This window comes from Taudactylus pleione, unplaced genomic scaffold, assembly GCF_031769625.1.
Source record: "Taudactylus pleione unplaced genomic scaffold, aTauple2 ptg000336l, whole genome shotgun sequence".
NCBI classification, from domain to species: Eukaryota; Metazoa; Chordata; class Amphibia; order Anura; family Myobatrachidae; genus Taudactylus; species Taudactylus pleione.
The window spans coordinates 2,556,701-2,574,255 of NW_028284737.1; positions in this window are offsets into that span (position 1 = coordinate 2,556,701).

A 17,555-nucleotide genomic window follows, 5' to 3' on the forward strand; every position below is an offset into this window, starting at 1 on the left:
GAACTGAATGTGGTAACTGTAATCATAATGGGAGCTCAGAACAAAAGAAAGTGATTCTACCCAAGAGCCATTAGAAGTATCAGATATGTCAATGTATAAACGTCCACAGGTTCCCAGCAGCTGAAAATTCACATAATTTATTTCTTGTGCAGGGTCCATGGGGATAATGTGGTTGGAGTGATCCAGGCACCAAACAGTTTAGCTGTCAGCTCCCAGTATGGTCCTCCTCCATATACAGTCAGGTGCATAAATATTGGGGACATGGACAGAATTTTCATATTTTGGCCTCTATTCACCACCACCACAATGGCTTTGAAATGAAACAAACAAGATGTGCTATAACTGCAGACTTTCAGATTTAATTTGAGGGTAATTACATCCAAATCAGGTGAACGGTGTAGGAATTACAACGGTTTCTATATGTGCCTCCCACTTTTTAAGGGGCCAAAAGTAATGGGACTATCAACTCAAAAGCTATTTCATGGACAGGTGTGGGCTATTCTCTCGTTATTTCATTATCAATTAAGCAGGTAAAAGGTCTGGAGTTGATTCTAGGTGTGACATTTGCATTTGGAATCAGTTGCTGTCAACTCTCAATATGAGATCCAAAGAGCTGTCACTATCAGTGAAGCAAGCCATCATTAGGCTGAAAAATCAAAACAAACCCATCAGAGAGATAGCAAAAACATTAGGTGTGGCCAAATCAACTGTTTGGAACATTCTTAAAAAGAAAAAACGCATCGGAGAGCTCAGCAACAGCGGAAGACCACGGAAAACAATTCTGTCATCCATCAGTTATTTCCCTGATGAAGAAAAACCCCTTCACAACAGTTGGCCAAATCAAGAACACTCTCCAGGAGGTAGGTGTATATGTGTCAAAGTCAACAATCAAGAGAAGACTTCACAAGAGTGAATATAGAGGGTTCACCACAAGATGTAAACCATTGGTGAGCCTCAAAAATAGGAAGACCAGATTAGAGTTTGCCAAACAATATCTAAAAAAGCCATTACAGTTCTGGAACAACATCCTATGGACAGATGAGACAAAGATCAACTTGTACCAGAGCGATGGGAAGAGAAGAGTATGGAGAAGGAAAGGAACTGCTCATGATCCAAAACATACCACCTCATCAGTGAAGCATGGTGGTGGTAGTGTCATGGCGTGGGCATGTATGGCTGCCAATGGAACTGGTTCCCTTGTATTTATTGATGATGTGACTGCTGACAAAAGCAGTAGAATGAATTCTGAAGTGTTTCAGGCAATATTATATGCTCATATTCAGTAAAATGCTTCAGAACTCATTGGACGGCACTTCACAGTGCAGATGGACAATGACCCGAAGCATACTGCAAAAGCAACCAAAGAGTTTTTTAAGGCTAAAATGTGGAATGATGCAATGGCCAAGTCAATCCCCTGACCTGAATCCAATTGAGCATGTATTTCACTTGATGAAGACAAAACTGAAGGGAAAATGCCCCAAGAACAAGCAGGATCTGAAGACATTTGCAGTAGAGGCCTGGCAGAGCATCACCAGGGATGAAACCCAGCGTCTGGTGATGTCTATACGTTCCAGACTTCAGGCTGTAATTGCCTGCAAAGGATTTGCAACAAAGTCTTAAAAGTGAAAGTTAGATTTAGGATTGTTTAGTTTGTCCCATTACTTTTGGCCCCTTAAAAAGTGGGAGGCACATATAGAAACCGTTGTAATTCCTACACCATTCACCTGATTTGGATGTAATTACCCTCAAATTAAATCTGAAAGTCTGCAGTTAAAGCACATCTTATTTGTTTCATTTCAAAGCCATTGTTCTGAATAGAGGCCAAAATATGAAAATTCTGTCAATATCCCAATATTTATGCACCTGACTGTATACCCCACCCCTGGCCACAGGCTTTCAGTTGTTTGTTTGGTGCGGCAGGATTCAGACGCACCTCAGTAACAAGGGACTGCTCAGGCAGTCCCAAGCTTTTAAATAAAGATAAATATATTTCTACTTCAGGGTCCATAGGGGGTCCACAGGGTTGACCTTGGGGTTATAGCTGGAACAGGATCCATGGGCACCACACAGTTAAGCTTTTAGCTCCCAGGATGCACTTGGGTCCTCCTCTACACCCCGCCCCCGAGCCACAGGCACCTCAGTGTAAGCTGGTGCCCGGCCGGAGTCGGTCACCGCGCAGGGGGGCTGCAGGAGCAGCCCCCAGAAGCTTTTTATTTTAAGTTAAATTTTATTTATTTTTAATCTATTTTTACTACAGACGGCAGCGAAGGGCTGTCTGTACAGACGCCCACGCTGCAGCTCTGATCCCCGACTGGCGCCGCGACGCCAGTACTGATCTGGGGATCGCGGCGGGAGGGCAGAGTCCGTACTAGCCGGACTCTGTCTACCTCCCAGGACTGCTGCCGGAGTCGCCGGGGATTCAGGTAAGCCGCGCGTCGCTGGCTAGCGGCGGCGCGCGGAATGCCTTAAATGCAGTCCTTTAGCCTCCGGTCCGGGGGACAGACCGGAGGCTGCTGGCAGTGGCGGCCCCCCCCATAACCCGTGGGACCACTAGACCACCAGGGATAACCGGCAAGCGGGAAGCCAGCATCCCTGGGGTTAATGGCCAGCCAGGGGAGGAAGCCTTCCCTGTCAGCGGCTCCTCCCCTCAGCTCAGCGCGCCTTTCAGCACGCAGTCTGGCGTCGCTGAGCTGCAGATTCCTCGGCCACTCCTCCTCTGAGGTCTCCAGCGGCCATTTTCCCAGTGGCAGCGCAGATCTCAGGGAGCACGCGGACCGGTCCCCCTGTGTACCTCTCCCCTGATTAAGGACAGCATACACAGCACTATAGCCCTCCCAGACACTGAATCTGGGCAGGTTGATTGTAGTGTAAAGGTGCAGTGAGTATATCTTCCTGCATGGTATGTGACTTTTTGCTAGTGCTGCCTGTCTGTGCTTATTTTCCGCTTACTGTCAGCTTATACCTATCCCTTTACTTCTCCTACAAGCCCTGCAGGTGTGTGGGGGAGGGGCGTTTCTACTGACCTCACTTATATAGATCACGTATTTGTGAGGTCCGTCACATACAGTTGTGTGCTACTCATTGCCATATTGTGGGCTGTTGTTCAGCACACCGGTGAGTGCGTTTTACTTCTACCCTGGTGCCAGATATATAATATATTCTGTCATGTCAGACGAGGAGGTTGAGCGCTCAGTGGCTCCGGTGTTGGCCTCCTGCGGACGCTGTTCTGCAGGAGTAGATAGGGAGGATTTGTCACAGGATGGCCTGTGTAGTCGATGCCAGGTGGCTCCTGGCCCATCCAGACCTTCTCTGGCGCAGGAACCACCGTGGGCGATGTTTTCTCAAGTGCTGGTGTCTATTGCGGACCGTCTGTCGGTCCCGACTGCTCTCCCTACTAGGGCGGTGCCCCAGCCGACCATCCCCCATTCCCCGGGTGTCCCGCAGTTATTGCGGAGTCCTCCTGGGTCTCAATCAGTTGGTCCCTATGCGGGGTTGCCTATGTATATGCAGGCTTCCCCTGTGCCGCAGCAGCCTGTGGTACCTTTTCAGGCCCCTATGGCGACGCCTCCACCATGGGTGGATGTGCTCTCCAACTCCGTGCAAAATTTGGCGGCCGCTTCCTCGGCTTTTCAGTCAATGTTGCAGACTGACATGCCTTCTAGGATTTCTAAACGCCCACTCATGACACGGGCTGCTCAGGTATCGGACTCAGAGGGTTCCTCAGATGATGGGGAGGTCCCTGATGACACTGACTCGGACGCCTCGGTCCAGGAAATGGATACCAAGTCGTCCATTAATGTGCGAGCACTAGTTAGGGCGGTGCGAGCTATTCTTCTTATAGAGGATGAGGCACCGGTTCCTAGGTCGAAGTTTCCTAGTTTCAAAAAAAACTAAGGTGGCTTCTGCGGTGTTTCCCCTGTCGGATCAGTTGACGGATCATATGGCGGTAGCTTGGCAGGCGCCCAGTAAGAGATTCCTTCCTCAGAAGCGGTTGGCTTCTAATTACCCCTTCCCTGAGGCACATTGTAAAAAATGGGAAACTCCACCGGCGGTGGATTCCCATGTCACCCGTTTAACTCGGGGCGCCACCTTACCATTACCGTCGATATCCTCGCTGAAGGATCCCACGGACAGGAAAGTTGAGACTTGCTTAAAGTCTATTTACTCCCTCTCCGGGGCGGTGGCCCGACCGTCCATGGCCATTTCCTGGGTGGCCAAGGCCATTGAGGGGTGGGCCAATGCATTGGAAGATACCTTCCCGGACGCTCCGGATGTCCAGCGGGCGTTGTTGGGACAAATGAGGGACGCCGCTTCTTACATTGGAGAAGCTTCTTTAGATGCTAGTCTGCTGACCTCGCGGGTATCGGCTGCAGCGGTGTCTGCCCGCCGATCCTTATGGTTGCGGTCCTGGAGAGCGGACTCTGATTCAAAGAAAGGTCTGGAGGCCTTACCTTTCAATGGGGAATTACTATTTGGTCCGGACTTGGACAAAATAGTGGACACCCTGGCTAAATCCAAGTCGGCCTTCCTCCCTTCGGCGGCACTGCCTGCTAAGGTTCGGAGTTCGGCTTTTCGTTCCTTTCGGGTTCAGGGTAAGGCGAAAGGTCAGTCCTTCCCGAGACAGTCTGCGAGTAAGACGGCCTCTAAACCCAAGAAGCAAGCCTGGAGTGCTCGGCGCCCTTCTTCCAAGCAGGAAGATAAACCTACGGCCTGATGGGACGGGCCTCCCTCTGGGGGACCTCAGAGTGGGAGGCCGACTTCTTCTATTTGCCCAGTGCTGGCACAATACCACCACGGATGCCTGGGTTCGAGAAGTGGTCTCCCAGGGGTACGCCCTGTCTTTTCGGCACAGACCACCCCACCAGTTTTTCTGCACGAGTCCTTCTCAGGACAAGACCAAGGCGTTACAGATTCAGGAAGCTATAGAGTCCTTGCTGAAAGCAGGGGTCATTGTTCCCGTTCCTCAATCACAACGAGGGACGGGGTATTATTCGTCTCTGTTTCTGGTGCAGAAACCCAATGGTTCTCATCGCCCTATCCTCAACTTGAAGTCTCTGAACAAATTCCTCAGAGTTCCCAAGTTCAGGATGGAAACGTTACGTTCCATCATTCTGGCGATGGAACCGGGGGATTACATGGTGTCCCTGGACATCCAGGACGCCTACCTCCATGTTCCGATAGCATCTTCACACCAGCGGTATCAGAGGTTCGCTATCCTTCAACACCACTATCAGTTCCGGGCGCTACCCTTTGGTCTCTCCACGGCACCGAGGGTGTTCACGAAGATTATGGCGGTCATGGCCGCACATCTTCGGAACCAGAATGTACGGCTGCTGCCGTACCTGGACGACCTCCTGTTGCTGGCGAGCTCCCCGGAGGTACTGCTTCAACATCTCCACCTGACGATCGCTTGCCTGCAAGCACACGGGTGGTTGATAAATTGGAAAAAGTCCTCTCTGATTCCATCACAGCGGATGGTTCATTTGGGAGCCCTGCTGGATTCGCGTCAGCAAAGGATCTTCCTGACTCCGGAGAAGGTCGCCTCACTACAGCTGCGGATACGCAGTTGCCTGAGCCGTTGCCGCCTGTCGGTCCATTCGGCTATGAGAGTTCTGGGGTCCATGGTGTCGACATTCGACATGGTGGAATTTGCCCAGTTCCATTCCCGGCCCCTGCAGGGGCTGATTCTATCAGAATGGAACGGGTTACCTCACCGGATCCGCTCTCAGGTGCTGGTGTTGTGTCCGGACGTTCGGCTATCTTTGGCTTGGTGGCTTCAGACAGCTCATCTGGTCGAGGGGCGCCCATTTTGGATCCCGGACTGGGTCCTGCTCACGACTGATGCCAGTCTCCGGGGTTGGGGGGCAGTGACCGGCTCTTTGTCGCTTCAGGGTCGTTGGTCAGCGGAAGAAGCACTTCTCCCCATCAACATCCTGGAACTGCGGGCAGTATACAAGGCCCTGCAGTCGTCCGGCCCCGCTCTTCACGGAAGGGCGGTACAGGTGCAGTCCGACAACGCCACCACGGTGGCGTATATCAATCACCAAGGCGGAACTCGCAGTCAGGCAGCGATGTCGGAGGTGTCTCATATCCTGTCTTGGGCGGAGGGTCACATTCCAGCGATCTCGGCGGTCTTCATCCCCGGAGTCCTCAATTGGGAGGCGGACTTCATCAGCCGTCACGACGTGCATCCCGGGGAATGGTCGCTTCACCCAGAGGTGTTTCAGCTACTCGTGGACAGGTGGGGACTGCCGGAGCTGGACTTGATGGCCTCCCGTCACAATCACAAGTTGCCCGTTTACGGGTCAAGGACAAGAGACGCAGGTGCAAGTCTGGTGGACGCGCTGTCGGTGACATGGACGTTTCACCTGGCGTATCTGTTTCCTCCGATATCCCTGCTTCCTCGGGTTCTGCGGAAATTCAAGCAGGACGGCGGCATGCTCGTGCTGGTAGCTCCGGCGTGGCCCAGACGTCCTTGGTACTCCGATCTGAGGAGCCTCTCCATCGACGCTCCGTACCTTCTTCCTCAACGTCGGGACCTGTTGTCTCAGGGGCCCTGCCTTTACCCGGATCTGGGTCGGCTGTCTTTGACGGCGTGGCTCTTGAGACAGCCGTCTTGAGGTCTCGGGGCTTCTCCAGTTCGGTTATTGGTACGATGCTCAGGGCACGCAAGCCTGCTTCAGCACGGATTTATCACAGAGTGTGGCACACTTACTTTCAGTGGTGTGAGTCCAGACTTTATGATCCTCAGGTGTTCCGAATTTCTAGGATCTTGGAATTTCTTCAGTCAGGATTGGATCTCGGCTTACGCCTTGCATCTCTGAAGGTTCATGTGTCCGCCTTGTCCGTGTGGTTTCAACGGCGGATTGCAATACTACCAGACGTTCACACCTTTTTCCAAGGTGTTCTCAGGATCCAGCCTCCCTTTGTGCCTCCTGTGGCTCCTTGGGACTTGGCGGTGGTGCTACGGGTCCTGCAGGGTCCTCCGTTTGAGCCTCTTGAGGCGGTGGAGCTCAAGTGGCTGACATTTAAGACGGTTTTTCTCCTGGCAATGGCTTCGGCCAGGAGGGTGTCTGAATTGGGGGCGCTTTCCTGTCGCCCTCCTTTCCTGATTTTTCACCAGGACAGAGCGGTGCTCCGCACTCGTCCTGAGTTTTTGCCCAAAGTGGTCTCGAAGTTTCATATTAATCAGGAACTTGTTGTGCCAGCTTTTCAGTCCCCTGATCTTTCAGCTGGTGAGACTTCCTTAGATGTGGTTCGGGCGCTTAGAATTTATGTAGACCGGACGGCTTCGGTTAGGAAGTCTGATTCCTTGTTTATCCTCTTTGGTTTTCACAAGAGGGGTTGGCCTGCCAACAAACAAACGTTAGCCCGTTGGCTTCGTTCCGTTATTTGTGAGGCTTATGCACAGGAGGGCTTACCTGTGCCAGCCTCTGTTAAGGCTCATTCCACTCGTTCTGTGGGTCCCTCTTGGGCTGCTAGACGTGGCGCTTCTGCTGTTCAGCTGTGTAGGGCGGCCACTTGGTCTTCAATTCAAACGTTTTTGAGGTTCTATGCGTTTGACACCTTTGCCTCTCAGGATGCATCCTTTGGGCGCCGGGTACTCCTTTCAGCACAGGAGCGTCCCCGCCCTTAGTTGTACTGCTTTGGGACATCCCCAAGGTCAACCCTGTGGACCCCCTATGGACCCTGAAGTAGAAAACAAGAGATATGGTAAGAACTTACCTTTGTTATCTCTGTTTCTACGAAGTCCATAGGGTCCACAGGGCGCCCGCCCTGACGCACCTGGCTTCAAATGGGCTGTGTGGCTGGTCACCGGTTTTCCGTCTCCTATTGCTGTGAGTATGGTTTCTTGTGTGTTCCAGTCTTCCTTCTCTCTGTTCCATATACTCCTCCGGCCTAGGCTGCTTACCAACTGAGGTGCATGTGGCTCGGGGGCGGGGTGTAGAGGAGGACCCAAGTGCATCCTGGGAGCTAAAGCTTTAACTGCGTGGTGCCCATGGATCCAGATCCAGCTATACCCCAAGGTCAACCCTGTGGACCCTATGGACTTCGTAGAAACAGAGATAACAAAGGTAAGTTCTTACCATATCTCTTGTTATATATATATATATATATATATATATATATATATGACACCAGCGCTCCAATAAGTAAGAAATGTAGAACAAAATACAAAATTGAGCGCTCCTCCGACGAGGTAGATAAATGAGTCACTTAAAATAAAGTCCACAGTTCTTGATAATATCCGTGGCTTCCTTTGATGGAATATTTTTTTTTAATATATTTCCTCCAAAAGAATACACGACCATCTTTTTTTTTTCAACACACTAGTGTATACCCCTTCATTGTCAGACAGCACCTAAAAAAATCACAGCAAGGGATCTCCCATCATGAAGTATTATCAATTTTTTTTCTCCTTCAGCAAAAAAGTGCATATCATAAAAATATCACAACAAGATGGCAGCGTACCAGAATGAACGTTTTAACAAAGGCACATTGTTAAGCATTAGGGGTGAAATCGCTACCCCAAAAGCAGTTCACCTTCCCTGTTAGATGACAGGTACCAGATTGTGGTAGCTCCCACAGATAACCTAGTGATATGCACTTTTTATGCTGAATGAGAAATAAATTTGACAATACTTCTCGATGGGAGATACCTTGCTGTGATTTTTTGCGGTGCTGTCTGACACTGAAGGGGTATGCACTAGTGTGCTGAAAAAAGGATGATAGTATATTTCCTCCAAAAGAATACACTATTCCATCGAAATTATCAAGAACTGTGGACTGTATTTTAAGTGACTAATTTATCTACCTCAGGAGGAGGAGCGCTGAATTTTGTTTCAAGTCCCAAGCTTTTATTTTATGTTTTATTTTCTATGTTTTTGAGTTAGCAGTGCTGAGCGTCTGTATTAAGATGCATGCACTGCGACTCAGTCTACCTCCGCCGGCCCACACCACCAGTAACGTCTCTGGTGATTTCAGCGGGTCACAACAGAGCTGTCTAGCAGTGATGCTGGGGCCCGGACTGCAACCAGACGCATGGAGATGTCAGGTAAGGTGATTTCTCGCTTACAGGGAATCACATGCGGCAGTCCTTACTTCCAGCGCTGGAGATGCACCAGAATCTGCTGCATTGAAGGCTCGGAGTGTCCGCTCCCTCACTAGACTACCTGGGCCTTATCGTCTAACGCCAGGGATCTGCAGCAGACGCTTCTGCTGCCATGAGGTCAGCGTACCCGGTCGGTTGATGCAGCTTAGGGGGGAGGGAGGCTCTCCCCCAATCCAGATCCATAAAAGGTTATTGCGTGTCTGGGTCACTCCTACCCTCCTCGTGTAAATGAGACGCTCACAGCCCACTATCTGTGCTTTGCTGGAGCGATTTGGTCTCTGGAAGTTTTAGGTGAGTCTCCCTGTATACCTCACCCTCGGGTCAGGTATATGGTGTTCTAAATCCTACTAAGCCTTGTGTTTGAGTAGTTGAGTCAGTCTATTGCAACTAAATTACATATGCATTGTATGTGACTGACTGCTCGCTGCTGTATTGATACTGCCTTTTATTTCTGACTCAGTTATAACTATCACTGTTTTTTCTCCTCATCCCTCTGGTACAGGTGGATAGGGGGGTTTTCTGTGTACTTCATATTTACTAGTATTTGTAAAGGCTGTCACATTCCATTGTTACCTTTTATTATGCTATATTCAACAGGTAAAGGGAAATGGGAGGTTGAGGCCTCTGTGTTGGTTTTAGGTAAATCCTGTTTGGCAGGCTTATCCCCTCAGGACTTTATACAGGATGATTGGTGTGCTGTCTTATAAAGAACCACATCACCAGTACAGTCTACCAGCCCTGATCCAGGAGCCATCTTGGGTGCCTTCTTGTCCCAGGTGATGACGCAGCTAGTGGATCATTTGGCTACTCCTACACTGCCTCCTTTAATGGGATACTAACAACATGCTGTATTTGTCCCTCCTACACAACCTTCCTGGTTGGATGTTTATACCCACTCAGGTCAGAGTATGGCAGCTGATATGAACAAACCGGCATGTAGAGTCAGACACATCATAGGAAGAATCAGATGATGTGCCGGGGTCAGAGTCCAGCTCGGGAGAGGAGGACCATCCTTCTACAGTGGATGTCTTTTCTTTGGTGAGGACGGTCAAATCAATCCCAAGTGTACAGACTGACGCGCCGGCTCCTAAAAAGAAGGCTCCAGTATTTAAACACCAGAAGATGGTAAAAAATGTTTCCTAAATCGGAGGGGGGGAGGGAGGGGGTGTCAGCTCACTGAACTGATGTAAAGATTAGCATATTTTCCCAGCTACTGAATATACTAAATCCCTCCTACCATGGATTCTCAAGTGAGACAGGAACGCTACGTTGCTTATTCAGTCAGCATCTCCTCTAAGATTCTACAGATTAGGAAGATTGAAACATGTCTTAAAGCAGTATTTCATTATATGTATAGTGGTTACTTGACCAGCGAGGGCTGGGGCGTCCAAGGCTATTGAAGAATGGACAGGGGCATTGGCGGATGCTACCAGAGAACAGCTTACATATCTCCCACATACAGGAATCGCCCCCTATTTGGGAGAAGCTGCAATAGATGCTGGGCTCCTAGCTTCTAAAGCATAGTCAGCCTCGGTTGTGGCTCTTAGAGCCTTATTGGTTAAAGTCCTGGAAAGCAGATACGGGATCAAAGGCGGCTCTGGAATGCTTACTTTGGAAATATACTTTTTGGAGTACTGGCTACTCTGGCAGTTTCTAATTCTGCAGGTTTGCCATCAACAGCTACATTTAAGTCTAGGAAGTTTTCGCAAGACCACCAAGCAACCTAAGGAGGTCTTGGTCGGCCAGACATCCAGCTTTTAAGCCGGACGACACACCCTCTGCCTGATGGGATGGGAGGCCGCCTTCTTCAATTTGCGGACTACTGGCATCAAATAACAGATGCCTGGGTCCGAGAAATGGTTTTTCCAGGGGTATGCTTTCGGAGACATCCTCCTCAGAAGTTTTTTTTGCACTAATTCCTCCATCAGAGTCTCAGGAACTTAGCCCCACCGGAGGCCTTTTACGTACTGCTGCAGGCAGGGGTGATAATCTCGTTTCCTGTGGTTCAACAGGGAAAGGATTATTCCTATTTATATTTTGGTTCAGAAAAAGAATGTATCTTATCGCCCTATTCTTATTCTAAAAACCCTCAACAGGGTTATCCATGTACCCAAGTTCTGTATGGAAACTCTTCGCTTAATGGAACCTGGGGCTTATTTTTTGGCTTCTCTGGATATTCAGGGTACGTACTTCCATGTGCTGATTAAGCCATCTCACCAACAATTTCTATGGGTTGCTGTCTTGAAACAACCCATAGAATTTTTAGCACTGCACTTTGGGTTCTCGCCGGCCCAGCGGGTCTTTACCAAAATAATGGCAGCGATGACTGCCTATTTCAGGCTTCAGGGAATCAGAATACGGCCGTACCTGGGCAGGACTTCTGATAATGACAGCCTCCAGTGATTCTTCAACTGACATGGCCTTCCTACAGAAGCATGGCTGGCTAATCAATTGAAAGAAATCTTCTGTCTTCTGGATTCTTGGGCATAAACGGGGTTTCAAGCCTGTGGCCCTGTCATTGTGAGTACGCAAATTGCTCCGCAATCAAAGGGTATCAATTCCATCAGCGATGCAGGTTTTGGTGTAGATGGTATCCACCTTCGACATGGTGGAAAATGCTCAGTTCCACTCCAGGCCTTTGCAGCAATTGATTCTCTCCAGATGGAATGGAGAGTATCATCTAATACGGTACCAGAGGATCCTTCTCACTCCGGAAATATGTCTCTCTCGTGATGGCTACATAAGGATCATCTGGATAAAGGTCGCCCATTCTGGATCCAAGATGGGGTCCTTTTCACCATGGACGCCAGTCTTCATGGATGGGGAGAGGTGTTAGGCCATCACACCTTTCAGGGAAAATGGACAAATCAGGAAAGCCATCTGCCCATAAACATTCTGGAGCTTCAAGCAGTATAGGGCAGGCCGGTCCAGATCCAGTCCGACAACACAACCACAGTAGCCTATCCCAATCATCAGGGAGGCACGTAAAGTCATGCAGCCATGAGGGAAGTGACATTCTGGTTTGGACAGAACGTCATCTCCTGGCTCTCTGCAATATTCATCCAGGGAGTCCACAATTGGGAAGCGGACTTCCTAAGTCATCAGGACATACACGTCAGAGTGGGTTCTCCTCCTGGGGGTTTTTCAACTCCTGGTGGACAAACGGGCCTACCAGACATACACCTCATGGAATCACGTCACAACCACAAGGTCTATAAGTCCAGGACCAAAGACCCTTCAGGGACACACTGGCAGTAAGATGGGACTTCAAGCTGGCGTATCTATTTCCTCTGATTTCCCTCCTCCCAAGGATCCTCAGGAAATTCAAGCAGGAAGGTGGAACAGTAATACTGGTGTCTCCTGCTTGGCCTAGATGTCATTGGTTCACCGACATACGGAATCTATCCATAGTCAGTTTCCTCTTCCTCTATGGCCGCATCGGTTAGTGCAGGGTCCCTGCCTGCGTCCAGACTTACCTCATCTGTTCTTGACGAGATGGCTCTTAAGGCTTCCATCTTAAGAGCCAAAGGTTTCTCCAGCTCTGTGATTTAAACAATGCTTAGGGCACGAAAGCCTTCCTCTGCCCGCATCTGTTACAGAATTTGGCATTGTTTGGTGTTACCACAAGAAAGTATGACCCTAAGGTTTTAGGTTTTTCTGGGTACTTATTTTTTTTTCTAGGCTGGGTTAGACTTTGGTCTCTGCCTAGCCACCCTGGGGTGCAGGATTTGGCGGTCAGTCTGGTTCCAGAAGAGAATTGCTTCTTTGCCAGATGTTAGGTTTTTTTTTTCATGGTGTTTTCAGAGTTCAGCCACCTTTTACAAACTCCCCCATTGGAACCTGCACTCTGTAGATTGGAAGAGGTTGACAGCAAAGACTTTTTTTTTCTCCTCGCCATCGCTTCTGCACGCAGAGTCTCTAATTTGGTAGCACTTCATTGTTGCTCCCCATTTTTTTTCATGTGAACAAAGAAATTGCGGTTCCAGCTTTTTCAGTCTTCAGATCTTTTTGTAGGTGAAATCTTCCTGGATATGGTTTGTGCTCTATGTGGAGTGTACAAACTCATTTAGAAAATCAGATGCTCTTTTTGTGTTATATGGTTTTTTCAAACACTGTTGGCCAGCCAACAAACAAACTCTGGCTCGATGGTTACATATGGCTCCCAGGTTTACACTAAAGGTGCATATCGACTAGCACATAGAGGAACAACAGTACGATACAACATTAAAATCGTACAATCGTTCCTCATAATGTTCAGTGCCTAAACTGAACAATATGTTGTTCAGTGCAAGCACCCTCCCTCAGCTCCAAAGATGCCCAATCTGTCGTTATCGGCAGATTGACCTGGATGTTCAGGCGATGATTGATGTCGGAAACGACCAGCAGTAGCACGCATCGCTGGTCGTTTCTGACATTATAGTGCACGATGAATGATCGATTACGATGTCTTAATCGCTCATTTAAATCACCTAGTGAATACGCAGCATAAGGCTGGTCTCCCTGTCCCTAACACAGCGACAACATATTCTACTCTGTCTGTGAAACCATCATGGGCACTTATGTTGAACATTTGTACAAGGCAACCATGTAGTCTTATGTTCACACTTTTCTTAGATTATATGCCTTCGATATTTTTGCCTCTTAGGATGCTTCCTTTTGGGCGAGTTTTCCTTTCTGCTCAGGAGCATCCCCCACCCTTAGGGGAAGTAGTTTAGGACATACCCATGGTATCCCTATGGACCCTGCAGTCGAAAATAAGAGTTATGGTAGACCTACCATTGATAACTTTTTCTTCGAAGTCCACAGGGTACCCACCTCACTTCATTGGGTCATTTTTCTTTCAGGCACGGATTCACTCATTTTCTGAGAGACTTTCTGGTGTACGATTGTTCTTCCTTCTCTTTTATTCTCCTGCCTTGGGCTTGTATACAGACCTGAATGCCTGTGTCCAGGGTATATATGGAGGAGGGCCAGAGGCATCCTGGGAGCTGAAAGCTTTAACTGTTTGGTGCCTGGATCACTCCAACCACATTATCTCCATGGTATGTGGACTTCGAAGAATAAAAAGTGTGGTGGACTTACCATTGATAACTCTTATTTTTTTTAAATCCTCAAAGGTCACATAATACAATGGTTAAATTTTTTTTTTTAATTATATTAAACAGTCAGACGCAGAAGAGCATCACATAAGATTTCAGACTTGACATACTCCAAAGTGATATGTAATTTTCATCTGCTGATGGTGACTTAGGGGTAAATTTACTAAGAACATGTCTGGTACTCACAGCCTTTCAGAGGCCACTGGCGGGCCAGCAAGTGGCGTAACCCACGAGGTGGCTACAAGGTACGTAATCGTAAGCCCGACAGCCGGCTTCCCGACTGCTTTATCCCAGCGAAGGTTAAATGACAGGCGTCTAATTCTAGATGCCTGTCATTTTACCGACACCGGTGCCTGGCGTCCCGATCGAAGTGATGCCGGGCGCCGCTGCGGGGGAGCGAGGGGTTAGGTTTAGGACTCCTGGGGGGTACTCAAGGTTAGGCACCACCCCCGGGAGGTTAGGAGGGTTAGGTTAGTTCATACTTACCTGGGGCCGATCGGGATTTTCAGCCGTGTCGGCCTGCGAACCACCGGACTTATGTCCGGCGGTAATTCGTATGTATTCCGGCTGCAATACCCACTGGCGTCTCAAGTCTGCTGCTTGCATACAAAGAGGCATCATCGGTCAGGGCATTTATGTACTGAGAAACCATACGATCAATCTCCTGGAGTATAACCTAAAAATGGAACCCGGAGGGGTGCGCTGCAGGATAAAACAAGGATGAACAATGGGACCAAAAAATGGGACCATAATTATATATACCACTTATGTCCTCAGATTGGACATTCGATCTTGAGGTCCAGGCTCCCTCTGATAATTTGTCAAATTCACTCCGTGGTGGTAAACATAATAGAGAAAATAAACAAACAAAAAATCCCAATGGGTATATCTGTATGTACAATGGAATGGATGAGATAAATCTACATATCCTCCACTGTAAGTTCATAATGAGGTAAACGAAAGTTCTTCAAATTAATGGACACATGTAAAAATATATATCTCTCTCTTCAGATCTCCCCCCAACGATAACAGTAAGTTATAGGGGACGTACCCCACTCACTTGGCAATAGGGATGTAAAGATATATCTAGGTATCTTTGATGTTCATGCATACCGTACTCACGTGTGTTTCAAGTGTTGTCCTCTTATCTAGGTATCTTTAGTGGAAGCCACCTTGTTCTCTGTACTTTATTTTGAGGAAAAAATGGATGTCCACCCAGATGAATGGTTAAAAAATCCAAAAGCATTTATTTGCCCAAAGGGCAGGCTATTAGCCCAGAAGAAAGCAGATATACAGATGTTGCATGTGTATAATCAACTCTCCGGATGAGTGATACAATATGTCCTGCTTCAGCTGGAAAACAGCTTGCCCACCAAAACACAAAATATACAATGGCAGCACACACCGACGCGTTTCGACCCTATAGGTCTTTTTCAAGGTAGGTGTAGTGTGCTGCTACATGCTCCTTTATATACCCCTTCAACAATTAACAGAATAAAAGGGGCGGAGTTTCTCCAATTAAACCCATATATCTGTATACCGCCGGTATCTGGAAGCTGTCTCTCCAATAAAGGTTCCATTAAACCCCCTGGTTGACGCGGATGGCTAATCCATTCTTATGTCTAAAATGGGAAACTTTTTTAAGGTTGATCGGCAGAGGTTCACGGCGAGGTACTTCCGCCGGAAGTGATTGCGTTCCACGGTATGGAACGCATAACCGCGATCAACCTTAAAAAAGTTTCCCATTTGAGACATAAGAATGGATTAGCCATCTGCGTCAACCAGGGGGTTTAATGGAACCTTTATTGGAGAGACAGCTTCCAGATACCGGCGGTATACAGGTATATGGGTTTAATTGGAGAAACTCCGCCCCTTTTATTCTGTTAATTGTTGAAGGGGTATATAAAGGAGCATGTAGCAGCACACTACACCTACCTTGAAAAAGACCTATAGGGTCGAAACGCGTCGGTGTGTGCTGCCATTGTATATTTTGTGTTTTGGTGGGCAAGCTGTTTTCCAGCTGAAGCAGGACATATTGTATCACTCATCTGGAGAGTTGATAATACACATGCAACATCTGTATATCTGCTTTCTTCTGGGCTAATAGCCTGCCCTTTGGGCAAATAAATGCTTTTGGATTTTTTAACCATTCATCTGGATGGACATCCATTTTTCCTCAAAATAAAGTACAGAGGACAAGGTGGCTTCCACTAAAGATACCCAGATAAGAGGACAACACTTGAAACACACGTGAGTACGGTACGCATGAACATCAAAGATACCTAGATATATCTTTACATCCCTTTTGCCAAGTGAGTGGTGTACGTCCCCTATAACTTACTGTTATCGTTGGTGGGAGATCTGAAGAGATATATATTTTTACATGTGTCCATTAGTTTGAAGAACTTTCGTTTACCTCATTATGAACTTATAGTGGAGGATATGTAGATTTATCTCATCCATTCCATTGTACATACAGATATACCCATTGGGATTTTTTGTTTGTTTATTTTCTCTTTTATGTTTACCACCACGGAGTGAATTTTATCAAATTATCAGAGGGAGCCAGGACCTCAAGATCGAATGTCCAATCTGAGGACATAAGTGGTATATATAATTATTGTCCCATTTTTTGGTCCCATTGTTCATCCTTGTTATATCTTGCAGCGCACCCCTCCGGGTTCCATTTTTAGGTTATATTCATTGTGTTTTGGGGTGTTGGGTGACACCCAGGGACCTGTTGAAGGGTGCTGTTGTTAGAGGTTTGCGCAGTGGAGGTATCTAGATCCATTGTATTGCAATCCACTGGAGTGTTAACCACTGCATATGAATGCTCAGCCACAGATATGCTCCCCCAAATGGTGGTGACACTGCTGCGTTTGCGTTGCCTCCCCTTTACGTCCCACAAACTTTGACTGTCAATCATTCTTTGTCCAAACAAATCCTTACTATGACCGCCATGCGACTAACACATGCATTACAAAAACAAAACGGCCAAATGTGCAAACACCAGTATATCCCAAACGCAGTCCTCAAGGTACCCCAACAGCTCAAGTTTTACAAATATCCATGTTTGAGCACAGGTGGTTAAATCAAATTGACCGATGTACTAATTAAGTCACCCGTGAACAGGCATGGACATCCTTAAAACCTGGACTGTTAGGGTGCCTTGAGGACTGTGTTTTGGAACCGCTGCAAATAAGGGTTGTCCTGGTTCAGTCAGACTTTTTGTTTATGTATTTTAGCTTAATTGTACCTTTAAGATAATAGACAATTGTATAAAACAATATGTCCAATAAGTATTTATTTTAAATATTCTAAATAAATATTCAAACTCCTTTACA